General features: G+C 38.4%; 2 protein-coding genes across 4 annotated transcripts in view; one reads left to right on the top strand and one right to left on the bottom strand.

The window, feature by feature from the left end:
* Window positions 1–18818, bottom strand: part of GABPB1 (GA binding protein transcription factor subunit beta 1) — a 68511-nt gene extending 49693 nt beyond the window's left edge. Inside the window, exon 1 of one of the 3 annotated variants that reach the window (XM_059913315.1) lies at window positions 18601–18818. The gene's annotated coding sequence lies outside the window, so the exon portion shown is untranslated. Of the gene's footprint in view, window positions 1–18539; window positions 18563–18600 lie in introns of those variants that run through there. The other 2 variants (XM_059913314.1, XM_059913317.1) reach the window with 2 other exon arrangements.
* USP8 (ubiquitin specific peptidase 8) overlaps window positions 18586–26913 on the top strand; it is a 98611-nt gene continuing 90283 nt past the window's right edge. Inside the window, exon 1 of the mRNA XM_059913313.1 lies at window positions 18586–18816. The gene's annotated coding sequence lies outside the window, so the exon portion shown is untranslated. The remainder of the gene's footprint in view (window positions 18817–26913) is intronic.

The raw sequence follows: 26913 nt of genomic DNA, 5'->3' as shown, positions 1-26913 counted from the left end.
CCCACCACAGGGCAACAATTCTATTCTAGTTTGTCTTTTCGGTTTTTCTTTTTGCAACATAAGCAAATTAGTATATATATTCTTATTCCTCCCACACACACACCTCTTAACACCAAAAGAGCATAGTACATACATTGTTCTGCACTTTGCTTTTTTCTACTTAATATATAACCTTGAAAATCTCCTTAGAGATTTTCCTCATTCTGTTTTACAGTAGCATAGTACTCAGCTATGTGAAAATACCAGTTTATTTTTAATTTTAAAAAAAACCTAGCAATTGTTTACTCTCCAGCAATCAAGTCAAGACTTCAACTTACAATTCAAGGTCCTGTATCAACTGCTTCAACCTCACACGTTCACCTCATCCAGTTTTCTCACCTACCACTTAATAACCCCCAACAGTCATCAGAATCTAAACAGTTTTTCCTCATCCCATACATGCCCATCTTATTCCAGACCCAGTGCCTCCCCTCATGCTATTTTCCCAGTTTGGAATGGCTTCATCCCTTTTCTCCAAATCCTAGACTCCAACCAAAACCCATTTCAAAAATTCCTCTTCCCCAATAAGCTTTCCTTAAATGAGCTAACTCCTCAATAATCCTTCCTTTCCATTTTTCTCAGCAATTTATGCCATAATCCATATATTTCCCTTTCATTCATTACACAAATGTTTACTAAGCATACACTATCTGCCAACAGAAAGGTGAACAACGACAGACAAATCCCTACCCTCGTGGAGCTTGTGGTCTGCAGGGAGAGCCTGGAAATCAACCAATCAATCAGTAAAAGTAGTAGTAGTAGTGATAAATGCTATGAATAAAATCTAAGACAGGGTAAGAAAATATAAGGCAGGGTAAGAAAATGGAGAGTACTGGATTAGGGACAGAGAACTGCCATTTTAGACAAAGTCTAAGGACAGGGCTCTTTGAGGAGGTGACATTTGAGTAGAAACACAAATGAAGGGAAGAAGCAAAGCAAGGAAGGATTCCAGAGAAGAGCATGATGGATATGTCACTCTTTTAGCTGCTCAACATCAGAACACCTTCATACACCTAGGGAATTCTCCTCTTGAGTCTTCAAAGGCAGAAATGGCCACCTATTACTAAAGCTAGATATATACTTCCCCAGCTTTCCATGCAGCTAGGGCACAGTCATATGATCGCCTCTCAAACAGAGAAGTATCTATACTGGAATTTAACTTAGATGATAATGCATAAAAAAAGCAGGAAGTACACAGAATCCATTATGGCAAGAGTGGCAGCAGATTCCAACGACAGTAGTGGTAGCAGTTTCTTCCTGTGATAAATTCCTTTTCTGCAAAATTAACCAGAGGTAGTTTCTGGTGCTTAGAACTAAGAGTTCTGACTGTTCCTGGTGATCCAGGGAGATGCAATAACGAGTATAAGGGCCCTGAGCTAGAGTGAAGAAGAAGAGCAGGATATGCAATCACAGAGAGATGAATGGGCCCCTTCACGTAGGGCCTTATAGGCACTACTAAGGCGTCTGGATTTTATTGAGTTTACTAGGAGGCTCTTGGAATATTTTAAACATGTGTTGTGATGTGGTTGATCTGGTTTTCAAAAACTACTCTTGTTATTATGTGGGTAATACATAGAAGGCGGCATGAATTGAGGCAGTAATACTAGTTAGGAAAATATTTTGGGCTGATGGTGCCTTGTGCTAGGATGATACCTGTGTGATCATTTAGACATTTTACCTTTAAGTACTATCTATCTAGGTTTAAATCTAGCATCTTATTTTGTGCTTTCCACTGTTCCCTGTCGGGTTTCTTTTCTCTCTTTCTTGCCTTCTTTTGGATTGATTCATTTTTTTTTTTTTTTAACATTCTATTTCCTCTACTGATTTGGAAGTTATACCCTCTCTTCTTTCAGTGGTTCCCTAGATATTATACCATGCATTAAAGTCTAAAGTTAATCAAAACCTTTAGTTCCCGCTTCCCCAAAGAACCTATAGAGTTTAGAAAACCCAAGCAACACATCAACCAAATGCCATGTGTGGACTCTGGATTCAATTTGAAGAAACTAAATGTACATTTTTAAAAGTCATTTTTTTAGGGCAGTGAAAAAATACTTGTATGATACCATAATGATGGATACTTGTCATTATACAGTTGTTCAAACCCACAGAATGTACAACACCAAGAATGAATCATAATGTAAACTATGGACTTTGGGTGATTATGATGTGTCAATGTAGGTTCACCAATTCTAACAAATGTACCACTCTGGTGGGGGATACTGACAATGGGGGAGGTTATGCATATATGGGGAAAGATGGTATATGGGAAATCTCTGTACTTTCCCCTCAATTTTGCTGTGAACCTAAAACTGCCCTAAAAAAAATAAGTTAAAAAAATCATTTTGGAGATAATTGGGGAAATGTGATCACTGCTTAAATATGTACTGATATTAAGAAATTATGTTGACTGTTTTTCTGGATCTGATAATGATATTGCAGTTTAAGTTTGTATCTTTTTAGAGATTAAAAACAATATATTTACAGATTAAATGATGTGATACTTGGAATTTGTTTTAGAATAATTGGGGGATATATCAATATATGAAACCAGATTAGTCATGAGCTGATCACTGTTCAAGCTAGGTAATGAATATGTGGGGTTCATTATACTCTTTCCTTTCCTTTTATATATTTAAAGTTTTCCACACAGTTTTTTTAATTTACCCTCCTTCTAGATAAGGACCCTAAAACCCCACTTATCCCCCTTCTCCTATTGCCTTGTTTTTTAATCCATTAGATATTTTTTACTGTTTTATGCAGTCCATATTCATTTTCATTTTCTAAATATACACCACTTTCTTTACTTTTCAGCCCTTCATACATTTTATTCCTACCATGTGGGATTCACTCTGCCTGATGTATATCCTTTAGAACTGCACTAATATGGTGCATGTGACCATTTAAATTTAAATTAATAAAAAATTCAGTTCCTCAATCACAATAACCACATTTCAAGTGCTCAATAGTCCTATGTAACTTATAACTACAATACTGAACAGCACAAAGCATATTCCTATCATCACAGAAACTTCTATTGAATGGTGCTGGTTTAAATTATCTTTAATAAATGTTGGTAACAGTCTGTTTTTGTTTAAAATATCTTTATTTCACCATCATTCTTCAATGATATTTTCACTGGGTATAAAATTCTAGGTTGGCAGGGTTTTTTTCATTTCATATTGCAGACATCATTTCACTATCTTTCGATTTCTTTGTTGTTGAGAAGTCATCTGTTAGCCTAATTCTTGCTACTTTGATGGTTATCTTCTTTTCCTCCAGCTACTTTTAGATTTTTCTTTATGTGACTGGTTTTCTGCAATTTCATTATGCTGTGTCTAGGTGTGGAATTATTTCCATCCTAATTAGGATTCATTGGGATTCTTGAATCCTGGTTTGGAATCCTTCATTGTTTCTGGAAAACATCAGCAATCACCTCTTTAAATGTCCTATTTTTTCTCTCCTCTTCTCCTGGAATTCCAATTAAGGCTTTCTTACTCTATCCTCCATATCTCTTACCCTGTCATCTATATTTTCCATCTTATTGTCTTTAACCTACATCCTGGATAATGCTGTCTGATCTATATTCCAGTTCAGTAATTTTCCTGATGTGTCCAATCTGCTGCAAATTATATCATTAAGTTTTAATTCAGTTACTCTATTTTTTATTTCCAGCAGTTGTATTTGGTTTTTTTTCAAATTCACAATGCCACTTTTTTTTTCCTGTTTCCTGTCTTCAAGTTTGTTATTTATTTCTATAAACACAGTAATCATGGTTGTTTTATCATATATCTTCTAATTCTAATATATGATGCCTATGACAATCTTTTTCTGCTATTGTTTCCACTGGTTCTTGCCCATGTCTCCTTGTCTCCTTGTATGCCGGTTATCTTTGACTATGTGCTGGTCAGTGTCCTTCAAAAATTATTTGCGGGGAGGCATAAGATGAAGGAGCATTCCTCAAACGAACATTGGCATTTGCTTCTGCCAAACACCTGAGGGATAATACCAGTCAGGGACCAACCTAAATTAAGTCGTGACTTAAGTTTCCCTTACATAGCTAGGCTGTGATCACAGTTTTGTAGAGAGTTTTGTCTCCTTTCTTTTTTTTCTCCTGTTCTGCTCAGTACCAAGACAACCTGCCCTGAAGTCCCTTGATATTTGACTGGGAGGTAGGCAATGAAAGGGGATCATGAGTTAGTTCTGGTTCACCCTTCCCTCTCAGGTGTAGACATATGGAGTTCAAGCCTAACAAGGAAGGATCTCTTATAAGACTTTACCTGTCCACATGTGGGTAGGCTCTGAGTCTTGATTTCTGTCCATCTCATCCCACAAGGCTGATAAACAGAAACCTAAATTTCCTGGTATCAGCAAACATACTCAAGGCAAAAGTGGCTTTAGTTCTCTAGGTATTCTGCTAACCTCTCTTGGTTTAGGCTTTCTTCCAGAATTTGACTTACCAGATTCCACTATCTCCCCAGTTCTTCAAAGTTCTTAAGGTAGTGCTTTATATATCTTATCCAGCATTTTCAGTTGTTTCCAAAAAGAGAACTGGTTTAAATAATCTATCCCACCATTACCCAGATTCAAGATATATTTCAAAGTAGAGTTAACAGGTCTTCCTGATGTATCAGATGTCAATGCACACAAAAAAAGGAGGAGTCAAAGATAATAACTAAGTTTTTAGTCTGAACAACTTGATGAAAAGTGGGATTATTTACTGAAATAAAGATGGCAAAGTGGGATAGGGTGGGTCACTTGTTAAAGAGTTTGGCCACATACTTGTTAAGTTTGAGATGCTTTAGCTAGGTTTTAAGTTTCTTGTGGAGAGAGACATGACTTTCTTTTAGTGTCATTTGCACCCATAACTACTTTAGAGCAGTGCTACATACATAGTGGGTATTCAACTAGCAAGGCATTCTCCACATTTAGCATCATCTCTGGTCTCTACCCTTAGATACCAGTAGCAACCCCCTCCCCATTTTATGACATCAAAAAAATGTCTCTAGATATTGCAAAATCACTCCAACTGAGAACCACTAATTAAATCCTTCTTGAATTAAAGTTAATTTCTATACACTGTGCTATCACCATCCTTTCCATCACCATCCACTCAACTGGACATATTAAAGATATATAAGATATATATGAGTTGATCCAAGCCAAAACTGTAGCTAAGCCCAATTCAGCATTTCCCAAAAACTCCAGAGGACTGCAGTACTGAGAAAAACATGGAGTGAAGGAGTAAGTACAGGTTGGAGGCTACAAAACAGTTTCACCCTCGCTCAAATAAGAACATCTCCAGGGACTTCCCTGGCTGTCCAGTGGTTAAGACTCCACGCTTCCACTACAGGGGGTATGGGTTCGATCCTTGGTCGGGGAACTAAGATCCCACATGTCACAAAGCGCAGCCAAAAAAATTTTTTTCTAAAACAAAAACAAAAAAACAAGACAGCTCCAATTGTTACATGATCCTATGTAACATTATTTGTAATTTTTTTTTTGATATTTTTATAGACTAGACTCCAAAAAAAGGTGCTACAATATACTGACTATATACCCTGTACTGTACATTATTTTTTTTTCACACACACACACTGTATTTTATTTTTACAAGAGATAAGTAGACTGACACCAAGCATTGTACATGGATGACCACAACAAAAGCAACAATGATTGCAATTACCAAACATGAAACACACTCATACTATGTCATAATATTGACATTCAGTCCAGTAATCCTCCACTGTAACAGCTCCTTTACTTTGCAGTGAAAATTGATTTGTATATTCTTTGCCTCTGAGTCCTTGTGGGATTTTTTTTTTTTTAATTCAGACAGAAAGTCACAAAAATTATACTCATCCTCATCAGTTCACTCAGTCCCATGTAATTAATTTTTTTTTCATCTTGATCTTTTGTTAGCACTTTTATGAGTTCATCAGTTTTTCATTAGAGTTCTGAAAATGCTTATTCATTCAGTTCAGCAGTACAGTCAGTTACCAGAAACCTGTACTTGTCTATTTGTAATTTTTAAAGCATTTTTAAAATAAAACTGTTGCCAGTAAAACATCTTCTCATCAGATATAAAATGGTTAAAATTTTAAATATCAAGCAGGAATTATTAACAGCTCTTTTTTATTGCTACTCCACACCCAAATCCCTGTTAACATAAACCCAGAAAAGAACTACTAATTCATTTGCAAGTCCTGGCATGTATGTGCTTTATCTGTGCTCCCCTTTTATTTTTTTCACTTTAGCCAAATAAAAATCAAAACTCATATGGATAAATTAGGGCCTATAATATCAGATTCTGAACTACAACTCATTCAAATAAAGTTTAAACCCTAAATTATACAGCAAGAGCTTGTTTTAGGCAACATCCATGCATTTCATGATTCCTTTCCTTCATTAGGTTAAAACCTCTTTGTCTTACACAGCTACTCCCCAATGTACCATATAAAAAAAATACTTTTATGATCTACTATAAACTTCCTTAACTCAGCTTTAATATTGTTTTAAATATTATAATATAATCTCAAATACCTTAAAGATCACTTCGTTATTCAAAAGCCATTTTTATTTCTTTGAATTTCAGGCATCAAAAGTTGTAATTAATTTGGAACCATGCTAATAAATTAAGTTCCTACTTCCCATATAAGCTATGTATTTATCAGACATACATTCTCTGTCTACATTCTATCAATATCTGTGCACACCGATGTCCCTATTTGACTGTAAAATTATGACATCATTACAAAGCTGTTCTCCAAAAAAAACAGAATATAAATGTCTGTAATCTAAGCATAAAAAATGTTTATTGATGACTGTTTACTATTCATGTTTAAGCTCTAGTACCATATCTAAAGCACATAAATTATACACACACACATACACACATAAATTATATACACACACAAAACAGAAAAGGAGTAAGCATTCATCAATTGGCACGACCAGAACTTCTCATGCACATGTCAAAACCTAGTCTTCCTCTTGTATCCCTGATGACACTACCATCACCTTTACCTCCCAAACTAGAAATCCAGGAGCTATCCTCAACTCCTTCCTCTCCCTCATGTCTCTACATACAGTTGATCAAGTCCTATAGAGGCTACTTCACTTCTCCTTTTCTCTTTTTTCAATAGCTCAAAAATCCAAAACACAGAAATGTAAACATTGAAAAGTCTCAATGAAAGTATTTATGCCATTCCCATCTTCCTCCCAGGCACAATTATTCACCTTTACTAGTTTCTTGGGTATCCTTCCAGTATTTCTATAGTTACTAGAAGATTGCATTACTATATACACTGTTCTGCACTTGCTTTTCTTACTTAACACATCCTGAAGATCTTTTCCTATTAGTTCATAGAGAGCTTCCTCATTTTCTGTATAGCTGCTTAGTATGCTATTGTGTGGATACGCCTCAGTTTATTATAGGTGGACATCATTGCTATTATAAACAACACTGCAGTTAATAAGTTTGTAGATACATCATTTCACTTCATGTAACTGTAGGATAAATTCCCTTAAGTAGGATTGCTGGGACGAAGATAAATACAATTGTTAATTCTGATAAGATACTAAACTGCTCTCATGTCATTTTTTAAATTAGTCCTTTACTCACCATTCTCTTTGTCACCGCATTCTCATGCCTGTATTAATGAAGTACCCCCTTGACTTGTCTCCCTCCTTCCCCAACCATTCTCCAACTTATTGTCAAGCTAACCATTATTATTTTTAATAAATTTTTAAGTATACAATATAATAATTCTAATTTTTAAATTTTAAAGATTATTGAAAAGGCTAAAGCTCCCTGATCATCCCTCCCAATCTTTACTCCCAAACCCCAATCCTCTATCCACCACCCAAGAGTTGAGCACTATTATCAGTTTAGTATTTATCTTACCAGACCATATTGTTTGCATTTGCACGTATGTATCTGTACACCCCCTGCAAAATACAGTATTCTTCTGGGTTTTTTCCTTATTTATATAAATGCTATCATACTGTATATACTGCTCTACAACTTATCACTCAATAGTATATGTAATTTATTCATTTTTTAAATTCTTACATGTTACTCCATAGCATGAATATACCAATTTATTTGGTCATTTTCCTAATAATGATCAGTTTTATTTTTCCAGTTTTTTTACTATTGTAAACAATTCTGTAGTGAACATACTTGTACATGCCTCCTTATGTACATATGTAAGTGTTCCTCTAGTGCAGAATATGGACAGATTTGTTGAGAATAGCATTTTAAATTAATAGATACTACCAAACTGCCCAAACCAATTTACACCTCCAAATTGGCTATACCAACCTATATGCCCAACAATAGTTTATAATATTTATTATTTCCTCACAATAACCAATTTTAATATTACCAATCTTTTTAAATTTTTGTCTGTATGATGGGTACAAAAGGTTACCTGTTTTAATATGTATCTCTCAAATTTTTAATGAGATTGCATATCTTATCAAATGTTTGTCAGTCACGTTTCCTCTTCTGAAACTGCCTATTCTTGTTCTTTACCCTCTATGTCACTGTTTCTTTGTAGGAGTGTATTTTATGTATATTTCTGGTCTATTATACATGTTGCAAATATTCCTCCCAGTCTGTTTTAAATGTCCATATTTTGAATAGTAGTTTGGTCAAATTTATTAAAATATCTTTCTAAAACATAGATATAATCATGTATTTCAATCACCTATAGAATACAACAGAATTTAGCCATATGTATATTTAACTTGAAGTGAAAAATACTTTAAATCGTTGGCCACCTACCATTCTGCTTTATAAATACAAGTCCCAGAATTAGTCTGAAACGTGAATCTCCCCCATTTCCTCAGTAGGTCTTAGTTCTCAAATGCTTCTTATAAAGTGAACCTCACACTGCAATGGGTGAAAGTTTAATGTTTAACAAGATTTTCTTTCTGGTACAACATAGCCCATAAATGTAGGCCAACTTCCTCTAGAGCACAATTGAAGAAACAGCGATATGTTTCATCAGTAGAGGAAAAGTTGGCTGAATTGGACTTACTGAGAGACGATAGCTCTACTTCTCATGTGGCAACTTCCTACAAGTAATTTTGACTACACATAATTTTCATCTAATTGCATAATCATTGAATTAGTGATGACTGCAATGTATTTCAGATCTTTTAAAGATATGGCCCATGCCTCACTGCAGCATCATCAATTCACCATTTCCCCCTTGGGAACTCCAACAATACAGTTATCTATAATTACCCCTATGTACTATTCTATCTCGTGGGACCATTCCTTTATTCATTATTCTGCCTGAGAAGTCTTCTCCTTATCCAATTTACCTGATCAAGTATTCATATTCTTCCTCCAAAACCCAGTTCAGACATCACCTCCTCCAACAAGCTCCCCTTGACCTTCTTAGCAAAAGGGATTAACCATTTGTGTATTCTCTCATTATGCCCTGAACCTACTTCCATTAATGTATGGATTCCACCATATTATGAACAATTGTTTAGAAGCGCTCCTCTCCCATAAGCCTCAGGTAATCAGGCAGGGTTTACCTTATTCTTATGTGTATTTTATCAGTAGTATCCAGCAGTTTCTAGCATCCCACTGAATAGCTATTTGCTAAATTAAACAAGTCTTCTCTATTCAGCGCTATAGTAAACATTAAAAACCTATACACAAAAAAGTTGAACTCAAAATCTTTAACCAAAAATATTTTACAACCTGAAAGAATACGTAGATTATTAAAAAAAGCAGTCTGTAGTTCCACTTTTTTGGTTTGTTGTTTTTTTAAGTGGGTATGTACCACAGATAAGTGTTTTTCAAACTGTGGTCATAACCCATTAGCAGACTCTGAAATCATTTTAATGGGTTAAAGCCAACACTTTAAAAAATACCAGCATATATCAAATATAGTAAAGTCATGTTTCATGAATTTCTTCCAGCCATACACATGTGCACACATACACACAATACACAAACAACAATACATATGTATGCTAACAATGTTAAATACACTTCTTACCATGGGTCACAATAAAAAATAATTTGGAAGCTACTTCCATAGTTGCTATATGGGTTTGGAGAAGCTTTAAATTAACAAACAAAAGTATATAGTCAGGAAGGCTTCTTCAATGAAAGACTTAACCAGCTGAAGCATCATCTAGCTCCCCACTACCTCTCTAATCTCATCTATCACTTCCCCTTATTTATTCTGCTCTAGCCACACAGGTCTTAGTAACTATTCAAACAAGCCAAACATGTCCCAGCTTAGGATCTTGGAGATGTTGTTTCCTCTGACTAGAAAGCACTTTACTCGGATAACTGCACGATTTACTCCCTCATTTCAGGACACCCAAAGAGAGAAGCTTTCTCTGATCACCTAAAATAGGAGCCACTTCCCACCATTCTATCCCCTTATCCAGCTTTACTCTTCATTGCACTCATTACCACCTGACATTTGTTTACTGTGCCCTCTCTCCCCCCACCCTGAATGACAGCTTCAAGAAAACAGACTTTGTCTTCTGTGTTGTTCATTACTGTAACACCAGAGATTAGAACAGTGCCTGGCACAGAGCACTGTTAAGCTGAATAGGTTTTGACAGGCAAGGAAAAGGAAAAGGAAGAACACATAGAGTTATGCCTAAGCATGGTGCAATACAGAGAGGAAATACTACCTTGATAATGTTAAGGAGTAAAGAATAAGGTTGAAGAAGCAGACTGTAATATGAAAAGATTTGAAAGCCAGAAAGTAGAGTTTGGACTTTATCCTGCAGACAATTGGGAGTCGTTCTATGTTTTGAGCAAACGGTGATCCATTCAAACATTTATTCAGCACAAGTTCAATTCACTTTGCTTGGCACAATGGAGAGTGCAAAGGTCAACAGTACATGTTCTCTCTTCAGACTGCTTAGGTTTAGCAGTAATGGGTTCAAAAAAAATTTTAGGAAAATTATTCTGGCAGCCATATGAAGGATGGATTGGAGGAAGGTGACTAAAGTTAGAAAGGGCAAATAACAGGCAATGCAGAATCCCAAAAACAGAGATCCAGTAAAGAGTAATCTAAAGAATCATGCTGACTGATGGATATAAAAAATAAAGGAGAAACATGTATCACAGACAACTTTAAGATTTAAGCATGGGGACTTCCCTGGTGGCACAGTGGTTAAAAATCCGTCTGCCAATGCAGGGGACACGGGTTCGATCCCTGGTCCAGGAAGATCCCACATGCCGCAGAGCAACTAAGGCTGCTCATCACAACTACTGAAGCCCATGCGCCTAGAGCCCGTGCTCCGCAACAAGAGAAGCCACTGCAATGAGAAGCCCGTGCACCGCAACAAAGAGTAGCCCCTGTTTGCTGCAACTAGAGAAAGCCCACGCGCAGCAACGAAGACCCAACGCTGCCAAAAATAAATGAATAAAATAAATTAATTAAACAAAAAAAAGATTTAAGCATGATGATGATAAAACGAAGAAAAACAGAGTAGGTGGAAGTTGGGTAATAATAAATCAAAAAGTGAAGGAAATTCCTTGAGCCTCTCAATGGAAGTATTCGGTAAACCACTGGAGATCACAAACCTGGAGAGTACACATTGATGAGCCATCAACATATAAAACATCCATGGAGAAGAGACAAAGAGAGGTGAGCAGAGGGCCAAGTACTGAGAAAAATAACGACAGTGGTTAAGAGGATCATGAAACAACCACCACAAAAAAAACATAAACGTAGTAGCCAGAAAATCAGGATGCACACTAACGTGAAAGGCAAGGAAAGAAAGTTAAGAAGCCTGGGTGGAAGTCAACAGTAACACATATACACTGACTGAATAAAATCAGGAGGAAGCCAATACCATTGGAAAAAAGGATGTCCCTTGAAGCAACAGTCTGAATACGTCACATTCACATGCAATGTCATTACAAAATTGCAGTAAGTTAGGGAAGAAGTAGTAAAAGGGCTGAGGGCAGCAAGAGCTGAGGGCAGCAATTTTAACTAAGGTCTTAAAATTTTTGAAATAAAAAAGAGAAATGAGGAAGATACCTAGAAAGAACAGTAGCAATAGTTAATCAAAGTTTATTTTTTTCTCCCGAAATATGGAAGTCTGTATATACTTGAAGGTAGGGAGGAAAAACCCCTGGAGATAACCATCAAAGTGATCACAGGAAAAGTTAAGTATGGCAGCAAGATTCCTAGAAAAACAAGATTCCTCTTCCATTCAGTTTACAAAATAAGGTGAAAGAATAGAGATTTGTCATGGTGAAAACAAAACAAAAAAAAATGCAAGCTTGTATTCTATTTTCTTTTTCAATTAAGTAGAAGTCAATGGCACCTTCTGAAAGAGAGAAAGATATATGAGACAAAAGCAAAATATTAGATTAATAAAATGATTGCCAAGTAGCAAGGGTCCATTGGATCTGTCCAGCATAAATTTATAGTGGCCAAAAATTTTCATAATTACCCACCTTCCTCCACAAATACACTGTGACCTATGAGGAAAAACAGAGGAAATAGATGGGTAGGAAGATTTGACAACAGGAGCCCAGTAAAATATGAAAAAGTGACTGATGCAAGTTCAGGCTATATATAATGCATACAGGAATAAGCTAAGGGAGAGAAATTGAGGGTCCCTATGAAAAAAAATAGATAAAGGAACATAGGTGGAGTAATCGCAAAGATCAAAGAGTTCACACGAGCCAGTTAGGATGTAAGAAACTTTTTAGATCATTCACTTATACACCATACTGTATGCTATGGTCTGAATATTTGTGTCTCCCCACCCCCCAATTTTATGTTGAACTCCTAATGCCCAAAGTGATGGTATTGGAAGTGAGGCCTTTGGAAGGTGATTAAGTCTTGAGGGCAGATCACGAATGAGATTAATGTCCTCATAAAAAGAGACCTGAGAGAGGTCCCTTTGCCCCTTCTACCACGTGACGATACAACAGAGAAGTCTGCAACCCGGAAGAGGGTTCTCACCAGAGCCCAATGATGCTGGCACCTCGATCTTAGACCTCCTAGACATGCTTTAATATTAAAAATGTTTTAATATTAAAATAAAATAGTACTCAAAATTGAGTAAATTCCACAGGTTCCTTAACTGCAATTCCAAAACCAAAAAAAGCTCTGAAACCCAAAATAATGCATTTGGCAGTAAAACCTTACCTAAACTGACATGAAGCTATTTATAGTCTTTATTTACCCCATTTAGTGTAAACATTCATACATTTTGCTGCAGAAATAGTAACTTGTTTGAAGAGGGCTAGTGCACTGGACTGTTGAAAGGTTACATAACACTACCTTAGCTATATCCAAAAAATTCTTAATTCCAAAACCTATTAGACCACAAGGGTTTTAGTTGACTATGATCCTACAATAATTGCTAACATTTACTGAGCTATTAACCATGTGTCAGACACTGCTCTGATCACTTTATATGCAGTAACTCATTTAATCCTTCCAAGCACCATGAAGCAGGTATCATAATTATTCAAATTTTACAAAGGAGGAAAGTGAGGCACAGAGAGATTAAGCAAGTCACAGAGCCAGAGAGTGACTAAGCTGGGATGAATACAACATTTAAAATATTACACATACGGTGAAGAAAACATAACAAAATATAGAACTGATTATAGTAGGGTGGTAGGAGTCAGTGATATTTTTCTCTATTCAATTAACATATTACTTTTAGAATGGTAAAGAATCAAACACTTCATGTGTTCATTAAATACAGAACACTTCATGCACTTACAAATTCTCATTTATGTGCAATTCCTTAGTCAACTTGCATAAACTGCACAGTATAAAATCCAAACTCCTCAGCTTATGCTAATATTTTTAATTTTTTATTGAAATATAACACCTTAATATCTTTTTAATCACAAGCAATACACAATAATACATATTCATTGTAGATGTTAGAAAATTTGTATAAGTAAAAAGAAAATAATCACCTATAAAATTACACTCAAAAATAACCACTTAACAATTTGGCACATTTCCTTCCAGATGTCAATGTATTTGTTATTTAATCAAAATAAAATCATGTTTTAAAATTTACTTTTTTCACTTAACATATACCAAGACATAATTTCATGTTTTTATTCTTCTAACCATCATTTTAATGGCTAGGCAGTACCCCACTGTAGGGATGTATCCTAACAATCACTGTGAAATATTTAAGTTGTTTACAATTCCACAGCATACAGTCACCGGCTCTGGGGGTCAAACTGTTTGGAATCAAGTCCATGCTCTACATTACTAACTCTGCTACCCTGGGCAAGCTACCTAATTTCTCTATGCCTCAGTTCTCTCTTCTGAAAAATGGGGATAGTATAACCTACTACATGATTAATGTGGGGAGGAGGGTCAAATGTGTCAATGTACAGCTTTTATTATCAACAATGCTGCAATTGGTATGTAAACAGCTACCAATTTATTGGCATATCTTTACTACACCAAAATAAATTCATTTAAATAGGAATTTCCACATCAGAAGGTATGCCTATTTTTCAGGCTTTGAATCTGCCAAATTACAGCTGGGTTTAAAACCTTCATCAAATAGCTCTCTCACTTAATACCCATTTCTCTTTATCCAAGAAAATGAAAACTATGATGCAGTTAAGCTAACCAGCTTGTTTCAATTAGCTTTTGCTCTTCCACTTTTGTACCTGCAAACCTAGACGGATTTCATAAAATCTGTTTGTAGGGAAATTAACAAAACCTGGCCCAAATCCTCATTCAGCACATCATTTCCTCTACCCTCCAATCCCTAACTTTAACACTGTCAGTGGGAGGGGACAGCCTGCCACCCAAAACAACCCATTATATTTTTACTGTTTTGAGGAAATTTTTCTTGGAAGAATGCTGAAATCTGCCTCCTTCTAACTTCTACCCCTTGATCCTACTTCTTTCTGGTCAAATCAAACCTGATTTTTCTGTGTGACAGACCTCCAAATATTTAAATACTGCTATCATTTCTTAGATGAGCTTCTCTTTTTTGGGCCAAACATCACAGTTTTTCAACTTTTCCTCCTTTCCATTTCCCCCACGATCAGAATTCTCTGGCTACGCTCTAATAGTTCAGTGGTTTTTAAACCTGATTGTCTATGACCTAAGGAATGTGAGAAAAACAGAGTGGCCCTGTTCCTATCTTACTTAAGCTTGGGCCTCCATGGTTTTTTTTAATTAGCTCTCCAGGTGATTCTGATACAAAGTTTGAGAACTGATGCAAGGTCCCACTTACTAATATGATATATCGTATGCTACCTGAAAATCTGACATAATATCCCAGGTATAACACAACCAGTACAAAGTAAAGTGGGGCTAACACCTTGCTCTTTCTATATGCTGTTCTACCTACTTCAAAATGACATTTACTTTTAAAAAAATTGTAAGTGTTGATTCTTATTAAATGTACAGTTAAAATGATCAAGTCTTTTCCACACTCTCTATTTGTGCATTAGCATCTTGGGCCCTAACTACCAACCTTTATACTCATTCCCATTAAAAGGTAAGAGAACTCGGGCTAAGAGTTTTAGATTTCTATTTCTAAATGGATCAATGGCCCTGCATGTGGATTTACCTTCAGTGGAGAAATCACTTCATGCTTAAGCCTCTACACTTACATTATGGACATACTCAGCCCAAATAAAACTGCACTAGCCCACCAACGACTGAACTGACAGTTGACTGCACCAAAGCATCTTCTCTGTGCAGAGCACTGTTGTCAACATTATGAGGTAACACATAGGCCCTAATACTAATACTAATAAATTGACCTTCTAGAGAGCATGATGGAACAAACATCTTCAGAAAAAGTTAAGTGTAATACTAATTATCGTTGTCCCAAGGTAGACACATTAGTGCTGTAGAAACCTATGATTACTAGTTGGAAAGCTCTGGGACCAAAGAAATGACTCATTAGAAAACTAAGTTGCCCTGAACTCTAAGGTTTTGTTTCAGTTTGTTTTTTAGCAATTGCAGAGAAGAGATGGAGCCCATCCACACTCAAGCTACTTGCAAAAGGGCACTGCACCCTCAAAATTAATTCATGAGTCAAAATTTCTTGCAATGACTTCTGAATCCCTAACGACTTGTTTGCTTTACCTGTTACTATTTCTAACTTGAGGTGCTCAAGGGCCAAAAAAAAAAGTCCATTCTATGGACAATGAGGCCCATTATAAATATATCTTAAGAGTTGAGGGTAGGGGGAACAAACCAAGATCCAATCTATTTATTTTCATTTGAATAGCAAACATCAAAAATATACCTGGCATTTTCTAACAATTACATGAAGAATGACCAGATGCTTCCTGTTGATGGAACAGAACTACAGACTGACAGAATCAGACTAAAGTTCACAAAACTAGAAGTGAATTTAGCTTCATTTCAAAACCATTAAACCAAAGTAAGTATGGCCTTAAATTTTCACACATTTACAATTTAATTGTCCCCCAACCTAGAAAACCCAGATTGATTCAAAGAGACAGACAATTCGAACTCTAAGTTACAGAGAATTAACTCTAAGTTCGTATACACATTACAATACAAAAGCACTGTTTCACCAAAGGTTTCACTGCAGGATTCCTTTTAAATCTGGCACTCTTATATTGCTTTGAAAGTGTCCTATCTTCAAAAATTCCATTTACAAACAAGTTTTCACAAGCAAATCTAACACGGAATTCATGGTTTACTTGTGTCCATCATTAAAAATAAGTTGTGGAATTAAAAATTAAGTTTAATCACTTAAAATTTTTTCAAATGTTCTAAATCCCAAACTGAAAAAAAGTTGTCGTGGAGTCCAAGAAAAAAGCACAGGAATCAACCTTCTTATCCATATTTTTTAAGTGTGTCTTGTAACACACTTGTGATTTGACTTGTATGGTGAGAGCAGGATAGAAACGACACATTTTTTAGTTTTTAAAAAAAGGCATGAGTATACAGTGTTTTCCAGTGGTTACATGGTGTGACACCACATCAGATTGAATGCAGAAGTAGGTTTAAGAATCTAGCTATCTTCTGTTAAACCTGACATTAAAGACTTGCAGAAATGCAAAACAATGTCACTCTTGCCTAAAAGGTCACTGATGTGAACATGCAATGGATTTTTCTTTTGTTATTTTTGGAAAAATAAATACTTCAAAAGAGAGAAAAGTTAAGAAAAAAGATAAAGCCGTCTTTAGTTTCCTTAAATTCAAAATCTGAGCCTGAAAGTGGAAGTGTCAAGGTCGATGGTTACAGGTCAGTGAGAAGAAATTTAAAGTAAGCTGGCTGGGTCTATGTGTGAGATAAACTATCTGCAAAAAGAACTTTTGACCACGAACTTCTGCATAATAAACTATGGTGCTTTTTTAATTCTGGGATGGCAGACTACTGTACAAGGATCACTTACTCACTACATCAAACCATTTTCGAGATAAAAACTGTACTTCAGAAAGTAACTTGCCTGAATCGAGACAGCAAATCAGTGTCCAGAAAGAGCACTTAAAATATTTCCATACTACCAAGCCCCCTCCAGAAGTACTGTGGTCTCTGCCCCTCCTTTGAACAGATGTCTGTTCGCCACAGTCCAATCAGGTTTAAAGCAACAGTCTGTGTACTGAAAACAGGCTTCAACTGGGAAAACACACACAAAGCAGGCCTATATCGTTCCTTTGGTTTCAGTTTTCACGATGCACCCCTGAGGCTAGGCACGCTGGTTCAACACGGCAGGAGAGTTTCAACGAAACACACTAAATACACACTGATTAACTGTGCCCAGGCAGAAATGACCTGGCAAAATTCTCAACTTCGCCCCCGAGGCCCTGCACCCGCAGATCCCGGCGGCTAAGTCCCAAGAACAGAAGTGCCCAGCATCCTGAGCGGCTGGCTTCGTCCCCTCCGGGACTCGAGTCCCCAAGGCCGAGGCAGTCGCCGGGGCGGCCCAGCGCAGGACCGGCCGGGCGCTCCCGTTAACCCTGTCCGGACCGGCCGCTCCCGCCGCGGCCGCTCCCGCCACCCGGCCCCGAGGGCCCAGCAGCGCAGCTCACCCGAAGCCGGCCGCCCCCGCCGTCCCTTCCCCGCTCCGGTGAGCCCGGCGGTGCGGTCAAGCCGCCCAGACAAAGAGAGCGGCGGCTCCCGGGGCGGCGGGCGCCAAGGCCGTGCCGCGCCTGCCTGCCTCCCTCCCTCGCCCGCCTCCAACAGAGCCCCCGCAGCCCCGGCCCGACCCCATCCCGCCCCGGGGCGGCCGCTCGGGACCGGCCGAGCTATGAGCCGCGGGGAGGCCGCAGCTCGCCGGGGCCGAGGAGGGGGCGGCGGCCGCCACCATGTCTGCCCGCCCCTCCCAGAAGCGGGGTGCGAGCGGACAAAGCGCGCCGGCGGCACGAGCTGAGCGGGGGCCCAGACCGACCCCGCCGACCCCCGCGGAATAAGCGGGGCCAAGAGCCCCGGAAACCCGGCGCCTTAATGCAATAAACAGGAAATCGCGGGGATGATCTGGGTTCCGGGGGAAGTGGAATTATTTTTTACCAGCGAAGAGATCAACTTCCACATCCGGTGGTAACAGGGCCCTACACAGACCCGCACTGACCTGGAAAAGCTTCGGGAGCGGCGACCGGGGAGCAGCAGGAGGTGGTTCGGGGACCCGAGGCGCCTCGTACCCGGCCGGGCTGACGCGGCCCAGCTAAACACAAAGCGCTTCAGCTGCACAGGGCGCTATTTTCCGAAAATGCCGCGTCTGGTCAGCGCCCAAAATCCCCACCGAAAAGTCCCCCGTGCTGCGCGCGGAGGGACACATGGTGTGCGAGTGAGTCAAAGCTCCCAGCATCCCTCCCGGACCCGGCCCTCGTCAGCCCCTCGTCTGAGCCTTTCCGCCCCTGCCCTGGTCAGCAGATCCCTCTCCCACCCACTCCCCGATCCCATTGCGGCGGGAGGAAGGGGGCGAGACGGCCTGATTTTTCTTTTTAACAAAGGGGAGGAAAATATGCCATTTCTAGAACTTGAGCCACACAAAGAAAGCGGCGGAATGATCCGCTGTCGGCGACCGCAAGTCCCGGCTCGCCCGGCGCCTGCGCGGCACGGGGGTAGGAGCTGCGGCCGGCCATGTGCGCGGCGGGGCCGCAGGCCGGCCACCTAGCCTTCCCGCCACTTTCTGCGGGGCCAGGCGTGGGAGGCTGAAGTGCGTGTGCTAACGTTATGTCTTCGGCGTGAAAGCTGAGAGACGGGGAATCCTGACCCCTTACAGATTAAGCTGAGCCATCTAGCAGAGTCCTGGGAGACGGAAGGGCAGTGAGAAAGCTAGGATTTAACTTGAAGCGGCCCTAGATTCCACTAGGCTGACTGGGACAGGAGTCGCTGTTGAGGTACAAGGGGAGGAACTACGGATGTTATTTCTCCACTGCACCTAAACTGAACAAGTAAAGTTTGTGACGAGAACGTACATATTCCTGTAGCCACCCCCCCCGCCTTTTTTTTTTTTTTTTTTTAAGCATTCTGTTGATGGCTTATACTTCATAGACCTTTCGTAACTGCTCGCCGAATTCCCTTGGATTACTGTAACCTCAGAGGTAGAAGTCTTGTTTTTCCGTGGCTGGAATGTCAAGCTTTTTGTTGTGTTGTATTTTATTAAGAAAGCAGCAAAATTTTATTTGTGGATGGTTATTTACAAAGTAAGAGTCTTACGAGTTTAAATTACTTGTGATGATTTTGCTAAAATACCCACTACACTGGTAATGTTTTTAACAGATGAGTCTGGGAATGACTTTTCCAACCTTCTAACCTTACAGTTTTTGGCTTCCTATATCTAGGAATTGGGAATATGTGAGAGAGCGCCAAGATTTTAATCTAGAAGAGTTTACAAACAAATGAAATACCTGTTGTCTACTGATTTTGGGTGGCCTCAGATAAACAATCTTTCTCCACTTACCCTTTTGTGTTATTGATGTAGAGATTTGTAAAGTCTTTGTGTAGCTTATTAAAGCGTTGTGCCTAAAATAGAAACAAAGTGAATGGCATAGGAGCCGTATTCTATTTTTCTTTCAATTTAATATTTTCAGTGCTTCTTTCGATAGTCCCATGCTTCTCTTTAACATTGAGTTTATCTGAGTAAACATTCAGCTAATGGTTGTTATAGAATCCTTGCCCTCATTAATCTTATGCTGTAGAATGCAGACAAGTAAATAGGCATCATCAGCAGTATAATGAGGGTAAACTGCTGAATGCTGTGAAATTTTATATAGGAGGAATCCCTTACTTACCTGTCAGGGAGGCATGGAATGGGACTGGAGAAGCAATTAGCTTTAATAAGGGAGTTGGAGAAGAACCTTCCAGACAGGTGAGGCAACAAATGCAAAGGTTAAGAGGAGAACTCTGGAGAAATTGTTGGGCAAAGAAGATAATGCTTTTTCAGGAATGCCTAGAGATGTGTCTGAAGAGGTCTAGTCATAAAGACCTTGAATGCCATTTGCAGAAATTAGCTTTTGAGAGCTAAGACGACGGCATTAAAAGATTTTAAGTAGAAGCAGTCAGATTGGATTTGTATTTTAGACAGATCACTGTTACGCAAAAGTCAGAGGCAAAGAAAACAGTTTGGAGAAAACAGCAATCTATGAGAGAGTAATGACTTGGACTGAGATAGTGGCAAACAGGAGTGAAGAATATGACCAAAGATGTTGTTGAGAGCTTGGTGATTTGGTTGACTGGATAGGGAATGACTGAAAAGATGTCAAAGATGACTCCCAAGTGTGTTGAGGGAGCAGTTAGGAGGATGTCTTCACTGAGATTAGAAGGGAAGAGGAATACATGTTACGAGAGGAAGGTGGTTCTGTTTTGACTGGGTAGAATTTGAAGTGCTTACGAGCCAACCAAGCAGATATGTCTAGTAGGCACTTAGGTATTCTTTCGTGTAAGTTGTCTCGAGAGCAACTGTTACTGGCACTGTTCTACACATTAGAACAGATTAAGCAGGAACAAGACCAACAAGGTTCCTGCTCCTGTTTCCGTGGAGGGAACAGACTATAAACAAGTTTTATAAAAGAAGAGGAAAGGTAATATCACATAATATCCTTTATGAAAAGAATAAAAGGGTATTTGGATGAAGCATTTCTCTGGGAAGAGAGAGCAGACATAATTTTGAAGATTGTTCAGAAATGGCCTCTCTGGGAGTTTCCTGGTGGCCTAGTGGTTAGGATTCTGGGCTTTCACTGCTGTGACCCAGGTTCAGTCCCTGGTTGGGGAACTGAGATCTGGCAAGCCGTGTGGCACAGCCACAAAAAAAAGTGGCCTTTCTGAGAAGGTATTCTTTGAGCTAAGACCTGAATGGGAATAAGTTGAGGGCAGTATTCAAGACCAAAGGGAATAGTAAGGCAAAATACTTGGTGAGAAAGCAAGAAAGGCAATGTGGCTAAAGTCTAGAGAGCAAAGAAAGGAATGGTAGAAGATGAAGTCTGCAGCCTTGGTAAGTTTCAGAGCTCTAGAAGCCACTGAAGTGTTTTAAGGTATGGAGTAACATGGATAGTAACAGTAGAGATAAAGTGGATGCATTGAAGATATATTTTGTGATTAGACCCGACCTATATTGCTAATGAATCAGACAGGGAAAGGGAAAAATCAAGAGTGATTCCAGGTTTGGGGCATGATTGTCTAGGCCAACACTGTCCAATATAAATATAACACAAGCCACATATGTAATTTTACAGTAGCCACATTAAAAAAGTGAAAGAAAACAAATAAAAAGTAATCTTGTTTGACCCGATATATCCAAAATAGTATCATTTCATATGTGATCAATATTAAAAAGTATTAAATATTTTTAAATATTTTGCATTCTTTTTCTCATTACTAAGTAAGTGTTCGAAATCTGGTGTGTTTTTTACATTTATAGCATATCTCAATAATTGATTTCATAAAATTTACAATTGAAAATGTAGATTCACATACTCGAATCATTCCAAACATATTTCAAAAGTTTTGCAGTAATTGAATTATGTATAAGATTTTTTATTTTAAATTAAAGTTAAGATTAAAATTTTACTTCCTAAATTAGCCACATTTCAGCTGCTCCATGGCCACTTGAGGCTAGTTGCTACTATATTGGACAGTGCAGGTCTACTAGAATAAAGAATAGTGGAAAATCAGACCAAAAAAGTTGTGTGGAACCAGCCTGGAAGGCCTTTGATGCCATGTTAAAGGATTGGGATCTTACCCTAGAGACAGAGGGAACAGTGGGTAGTTTTTAAGCTAAGGAGTGACACAACGTTGTGCTTAAGGCTAGAAAAAGTCCAGTAGGTGACCAGCTGATGACTCAGGACCAAGAGCAACCCTTCAGTAGAGTCTCCACATTCTAGGACCTACCTCAGCCCTTCAAATTCAGAAGTCAGATTTTTGTCAGTGCACTAGAGCAGTGCTACCAAAAGTATGGGCCACGGGCCACTGCCAATCTGTAAACCCTTTGTTATTGGTCCAAGGCATTTACAGAAATTGAGAGTAAGAATTTAGAAACTTTTATAGCAATTAGTGTTACACTAATTATATGTCTATGGTTCTAATAAAAATTGGGGGCTTGTATTGTTGTATATGCCTTTGTTTTCTTTGTTTATTTCCCTTCTCTAGTGATTTATTTTTATATTTTATAAAAGTATCTATGATCTTTCACCACAGATTATTTTTGAAGCACTGCTCTAGAGACACTCTGATGAAGGGAGTCAGAAGGACCAAGTTCCCAGAAGATTAATCTAAACCCAGTGCCATTTTTTTTTAACTTTATAGTGAGAACTATAACGGCTAATAGGGGAATGGACATCTACTCAGTTTCTCCCCCTATACCGAAATGGAAGGCTACATGGAAATTACCAAATTTATAATGGCTACCACTTATTAAATGTTCCTGTTTGCCAGCCACTATGCAAAACCTGTTACATATTATTGTCTCATTTAACCCTCATAACAACTCTTAAAATACGTATTATTAGCCCCATTTTTCCAAAGAGGATACTGAGGCTAAAACAGTTTAAATAACTTGCCTAAAGTCACCAAGCTGGTAAATGTTAGAGACAGGATTCCATTACAGGTCTCTTTTCAAAGCTATTGTCCCTAATCACTTTTTTTGCCATTATATTCCAAGTATCTAGCAGATTCCATGGCACAATAACTCTACATTGTTTTAGAGAGACTGCACGAAGTTGACCGCATTACCTCCCAGAGGGTCATTAGGGAATTTGGGGTTCTGCAGAGTAAGAGGAGTTAGTGGTATTCTAATAGCATCTGACAAATGCATTCATTTCTACAATAGAAATATGTCTGTTTTGCTGCTATTCAGAATTTATAGACTCCCACAAATCAATAAAAAATAGAGACAGCCCAACAGAAAAATTGGTAAGATTTAAACAGTCACTTCACAAGAGGATATCTAAATGGCCAATAAACATGTAAAAGTGCTCGACTTCTGTAATCATTAGGGAAATGCAAATTGAAATCATAATGAGATACACTGGCACACCCACAATAATGGCTAAAATGGAAAACAAAATGTCAAGTATTGGAACAAATGAAACTATACACTATACAATGTCAAGTATTGCAACAAAAGAAACTATACAATAACTATACATTATTGGAACAAATGAAACTATACACAATATGAATGTATATTGGTATAGCCATTTTGGAAAATTCACAGTTCAAGAAAACACATGAAACCAAACTAGATTTAGGGATACAGGTTTAGGTAGTAAAATCTATAAAGAAAAGAAAGGAAATGATTAGCTTTGGGTGGGGGAGTAATGCTTGGGAGGGTATGTAGGGGTGCTCCTGGGGTGCTAGCAGCGTTCTGTTTCTTGACGTGAGTGGGGATTGCATAGATGTTCACTTTGTGATTCATTGAGGTGTCGGTTTTGGGGTGGATGACTTTTCGGTAAGTGTATTATATATTTCATGGTTTTAAAATTTTTGCTGAAGTTAACAAGTTAGAAAAAATATCCCATGCTGGATACAGACTACCAACTATTACCTTACTGACTGAGCCAAGCGTTACGGATGTGAAAGATAAGGCAGGCCTGAATTCTGGGGTGGGCAGTGGTGAAGGAGAGGAGAGACAGATGCAAAAAAATGCTGCAAAACTTGAGGCAGTATGAGATGGTGAAAGAGCATAGCAATTGGAGTGAGGAGTCCCAAGTTCAGGACTTAACTGGTTTTTCATCTAGACTCTAACCACTCTCTAGCTTATGACCTGGGTGTATCTCCTAACTTGCCTTAATATCATTTTTCCCACCTGGGGCTGAGGGGAGTTTGATAGAACGTACATTTTTGTTTTGTTTATAACACTTCGTAAGCTATTAAAATGTCATATAAAATTTTTACTGATGTTCAATTAGATGTGATGGGAAAGGGGGAAGGAGTTAGGATGATTGAGATTTTGAGTCTGAGTGATGGAGGTTATGGTGATAGCATGAACTAAATGATTTGGAGAAAGATTTTATTTAAACTCTGTTTTATACGTGTTGAGTTTAAGATCATGCCAGAACATCAAGGTGGAATTTTCAAACAGATTTAGAACCTAAGTTTTGGTACTCTGAAAAAAGGGTCAGAATTGGTGATAGAAATTGGAAATTACCCACATAAGGGTAATAATTAAAGCCATGGGCGTGAATACGATCATTGGAAGAGAATATAGAAAAACAGTACTGAGGACAAAGAAGGAGAGAGGTAAAGGAAAAAGGGAAAATCAGCACTTACTGAGCACCTGTTGAACTGTGTGCCAGCTGTTCTATATTTGTTATCTCGTTTATTCCCCTCAAATTCCAGGGTAGCCAGTTGAGCTTCGTTTGGTAGACTGACTTTGTAGACTCACAGTAAGGTAAAGAACCAGCATTTAAAACCAGCTTGACTCCAGCTTGTATGGTGCAATACACCATGCCTGTAGAGCCAAGTATCTAAGTCCATGGGGAGAATTTGAGTCAAGGAAAGATATGCCCTGAGAAAAGACCATTGGAATTTTGTGATTTGCGACCAAGGGTTTCTGGAACATAAAGCGGTGCCTGTACTCTCATATTTGTTGTGCTTCTGTGAGCATGGTTAATCCAGACAAACATTTGTGTTCTAGACCTCTGGCAATAAGAAAAAAGTCAAGGTGGTAACTGTGAAAATTAGTATAATGAAAAACAAAGTCAGTTATTAAAGCCTAGCTAGATACTCTTGTGCCAAGTGCGTTAAATCATGCCAAAGCATGAAAGAGAAACAGGAATAACTCATACGTGATTCATTGTTGTTTGCTGCTTTGTTTGCATACTGCCAAGAACCATCTCGCATATCACCAGTGGTATGGATCCTTCACATTGGAAAACACTGAAATGTTATATAATAGTGTTCACTGTTTACAGGCATTTTCAGTCACCTGAAATTTTAAGGGGAAAGATCAAGATGGCTTTGCCAGCCAAGGACATTATAACTTAGAATGAAAGATAATTTTGCTGGTGATAAACACTTGCCTTTTGGAAAGCAGCAATACCTCCTCAAAGTTTAGAGTAATCCACTGTATCTACGAGGAAGACTTTTCCCTACTAGGTTTACTAAAACTATTTACTCTTAGAATAGCATCTTAACATTAAAAAAAAGTCAAAGAAGAATGTTCCACCACAATACAATTACTGGTTTCTTACTGTGTGTTTTTAGATTTACAGATGAATAATGTGTGCATTTTTGGAAAACAGACTGTTGAGGAATTTTAAATTGATTGCAGGAGACTGATGTTTTCTGTCTTTATCTACTCCCTCTTTCCGAGTTCTAGAGAAGACCTCCAATAAGCAAGTGAAACTCTTTGGCGTAGTCACTGATCTCAGAATCCCCCAGGAGCACCGAGAACTTTGATTTCCAGGAATTGGTTAGGCACAGCCACTTCACTCAACCTTATATTTTACACCCCAGAGTAAAGGTTGCATTTGGGCAACCTGATTTTCTTTCTTTCTGTTTTAAGGCAGTGGGTAATTAATAATTGTTGGTTGGTTACAGCCTCCAGTCAGATTTGTTAAAATAGATAATCCACCCACAGGTGCAAAAAACTTTTTAAACATCATCACTGTCTTCCATCTATACATTTCCCACCCCCAAGGTAACCTCTACTCTTACTTTCTTGTGTATTTTTCAAGAGTTTTTTTTCATGCTTATACATGTAATTATTTCATGCCTTTACATGTTATTTTTCCCCATTTTTATATAAAAGGGAGGATACCGTATACAATATTCTGCACTTTGCACTTAAGACATCTTGGGCTTTTCCATATAAATGCATAAAATACATCCTTTATTCTTACCCCTGCAGATTATTTAACCAGTCATTATCCAGTTGAAGAACATGAGTTTCTTTTTTCTTTTTTCTTTTTTTTTTTTTGGCTGCGTTAGGTCTTCATTGCTGCATACAGGCTTTCTCTAGTTGCAGCACGTGGGCTTCTCATTGCAGTGGCTTCTCTTACTGTGGAGCACGGGCCCTAGGAGTGTGGGCTTCAGTAGTTGTGGCCTGCAGGCTCAGTAGTTGTGGTGCATGGGCTTAGTTGCTCCACGGCATGTGGCATCTTCCTGGACCAGGGATCAAACCCGTGTCCCCTGCATTGGCAGGCGGATTCTTAACCACTGTGCAACCAAGGAAGTCCAGAACATGAGTTTCTAATCTTTTATATTCTAATTAGTGCTTGGATGGGTATCGTTGTACACACATCTTTTCTTGTATATTTAAGCATGTCTCATCTCAGTTCCCAGACTGGAATTACTCTGCAAAAGGGCATATGTGTATTTTTAATTTTAATAGGTACTGCCATATTGCCCTCCATGTACCAAATGTTTCTCCCCAGCATTGCTGATAGACTAGAGTATTACCAAATTTTTTGATATTTCCCTGTGAACTTTTGAAGGGTAG

This window comes from Balaenoptera ricei, chromosome 2, assembly GCF_028023285.1.
Source record: "Balaenoptera ricei isolate mBalRic1 chromosome 2, mBalRic1.hap2, whole genome shotgun sequence".
Taxonomy (NCBI): domain Eukaryota; kingdom Metazoa; phylum Chordata; class Mammalia; order Artiodactyla; family Balaenopteridae; genus Balaenoptera; species Balaenoptera ricei.
The sequence above is the reverse complement of the archived record's forward strand: the minus strand, read 5'-3'. Positions and strand labels throughout refer to the sequence as shown.